Genomic DNA, 3359 nt, shown 5'->3' with positions numbered 1-3359 from the left:
AAGTTTTTGGCCTTGTATTTTTGGGATGTTACACTTCAGCACCTACGAGTCGATATGCTGGAACCCTCCTGAAGTGTGGAAAGTGCAACTATCATCATACTGGAGTATGCCGGGAAATGCAGTGTCGAAACTGCCACAGAAAGGGACACACAGTCCGTTTCTGTAGGGCACCGACTCAACCTATCTCCCAAGTCCCCAGAGTTGAAAAAAACCAAGCCTGCTATGGCTGTGGTGAGACTGGAGACTACCATAGGGACTGCCCGATAACAAGGAAATCAGGATCAGATGGACGAATTCTGATGATCACCGCAGGAGAATCAACCCAGGAGTCGCCAGCGAGCAGTTGTACATTTTCGAAATAGTAATTACTTTTAAAAATTAATTTATAATTATATAAGATTAAAACTTAGGGAAAACACTTAAAAAGAAATTGTAATAACTCACATATTGAAATAGATCATAGTATTTAAGAGAACTAAAAGATCCATTTAGAGAAGCAATCATGACTTAGCATATACATCAGGGTTGTGCATAGCTAAGATGTTGCAGGCTTAGAGTAAGTAATTCCGCCTTAATTCCTGTTCCTTGTTTTGTTGTGGATTTGAGGCAAAGTTACTCAGTCGACTGTCTTATTCATCTTAATTATTCATAACTTGTATATGACAAGCGGTCGTAGTGGTACCAAGGAGGATCGTAGTATAAAGTATCGACACTAGTTATCAGAACACTTCCATTTGTATGTACTCGCTCATCGCGATACGATACGTAGAAGTGTTAACATCAAAGTGAAAACAGAAAGCACTAGAATGTTTACAAAGAGTACATTGTCGAACACACTAAGAGTACATCATCATATAACATACATTTCTTTCAAATCGGCCAAAACTTTGTTCAGTAAAGAGTCCGTTACTATCATTCGTCATGAGTTGGCATGGTCCTCACCATACTAAGTCCTTATGTTTCTATTGCCTTAACCGTCAGTTCTGAAACCTTCGTCATTCGTAACGACAATCCAACCTAGACCTCAGTTTTCTCTTTCATATTCTAAAACCCTGAAGAACTCGTGTGAAGGGTACTTTGTCCTTCGAAGCCTTGCCGCTGTATGTTCCACAGACCGTCACGAAATACCACTCGTCCAACAGACCAAGTTCGAGCACAGAGGCTAAGGACGAATACAACCCACCTATCATTAATTTGTGTATACGCGAGGGTGGTGTATGATTATGATTACACAGATCTAGTATGTGTGTTTCCGCCCTATCTCCTACTCCTTGTTTGGTTGTGGACCTAGGGCAGAGTCGCACATCCGACCGTCTTACAAATCCTAACTATATACGACTTCTATACATGAGGTAATGATAGATAGACAGAGTATGAGTCCTATCATAAACACTACGGCAAAACTGCCAGGTCTACGAGTGGGTATTCTGCAAAATCAGAGGAGCGCAACCCTAGTAGTACTTATAAGAAAGCTAATTTTGAGACGAAATTCTATCTAACGGGGGGATGATGTGACAACCCAAAAATTCTTGCTTTGTAAGCCCATCCAGTCAACTCAACTGAGTTTCAGACTCATTTTTGCTATCATTTAGCCTTGTTTAGAGTCCGTTCAAAGGTTCAAAGATCAGTACATTCAAGCATTGGGTATAGGGTCGAGTCCCGTACACTTCTAAACCAACAAACAAGCCATACACTCCATTTGAGGGAGTGTACGGACGTACACCCATGTTAGGCCGTACACCCCCCTCTATATGACTGATATCCTTCATTTTTCCTTCATTCTTGCACTTCCACCTCAAGAACACTTGATTTCTCACTCAACTACCATCCGATTTTCATCCTTGATCTTCAAAAGTTTTAAGTGTTCTTCCCTTGATTTGTTTTTATACTTCATCTCCTAGTTATACCCTTTGATTCATCCATGAAAACATCTCTTTTGACTAGATCTTCAAATCTCACCAAGAACACACACTTGTTCTTGGTGATTGTGAACCCCTTTGAGCCTCCAAATCGTAAGTACTCTTCCCAATGATTAAGTACATGTTTAAACTCTAGATTAACACCTTGAAAATGCCCAAAACTCATGAACATGATATGTGTACGGTCGTACACCCATGTGTGGTTGTACACTCCTCAAAACACCCTTCAAGGGGATTCAAAGTGCATTCCTATCTTCAACACTTGAAGAGAAATTGTCCCACAAGCATTTCTACCCTTGGAAAAAGTTTTTGTCCACTTGTTACCATGAGTGTACAGCCGTACACTCCCTGTCCATACACCCATGGCCGTACACTTTCCATATTGGTCGTACACTCCCCTTAGTTGAATCACATGTGATTCCAACACTTGGTCCAAGTGTTTCCTAGTCCCGTGAGGTGTTTCCTTGCATTTGGTTACTCTTAAGCACTATATTTATGTCATTATTGTTGGATAAGGTGTCTAAGTCCATAACTATTTCTGGTATGTACTTGACCCGATCCGGCATGGTCCATTGGGGTTGCATGGCACCATGCAATTGGATAGATTAAATGAGAGAAATAACACTTGTGGCTTATTAATATATTATAAGTTCTTATATATTAATAATATAATTTAATTAGTTTCATCAAGAATTAATTTAGTATTAATTAAGTGTTCAAAAGATAACTAATTAAATATATGAGTTGATTATGTAAATCATCCATACTTGTATAGTGGGCTAAGAGGCTCCATGGATTATCAAGTTGGGTTCTACCCATAGGATGCTCATGGGAGTTAAAAACCCATGGGTCATGGAAATGAAGAGTCATGACACATTAGGGTTTACATGGTGTAACCCTAGATGTGTCAGCACTATATAAGGATCATATTCTCCACCAAAATCGGCAATACACATCAACAAGTGAGGGCTAGGCCGATTTTTGCAAGTGTAAGATTCTCTCAAAGGTTACTCCTTTGCATTTGGTGTTGTGTGAAGCATTTGAGTCTAGACTACATGCTATATGAAGGGATACTCTTACAGAGATTCTTCTTACATGGATATAATTATAGGGATACTCTTACATAGATACGCTTACATGAGTACGTTTACATGAATACTTTTACATGAATACTTTTACATGAATACTTTTACATGAATACTTATACATGAATACTCTTACATAGATACGCTTACATGAGTACGTTTACATGAATACTTTTGCATGAATACTTTTACATGAATACTTACACATGAATACTTTTACATAGATATTATATGGCAAATTACTATTACATATTATATGTCTAGATAATCTTATATAGTTCTCCTTTCTATCTTTACCTTGTGATACAATCACATCATCGACGAGATAGATTGGACTTTATATCCTAGTACCAAA

Source organism: Lactuca saligna, chromosome 1 (genome assembly GCF_052625555.1).
Source record: "Lactuca saligna cultivar CGN05327 chromosome 1, ASM5262555v1, whole genome shotgun sequence".
Taxonomy (NCBI): domain Eukaryota; kingdom Viridiplantae; phylum Streptophyta; class Magnoliopsida; order Asterales; family Asteraceae; genus Lactuca; species Lactuca saligna.
The sequence above is the reverse complement of the archived record's forward strand: the minus strand, read 5'-3'. Positions refer to the sequence as shown.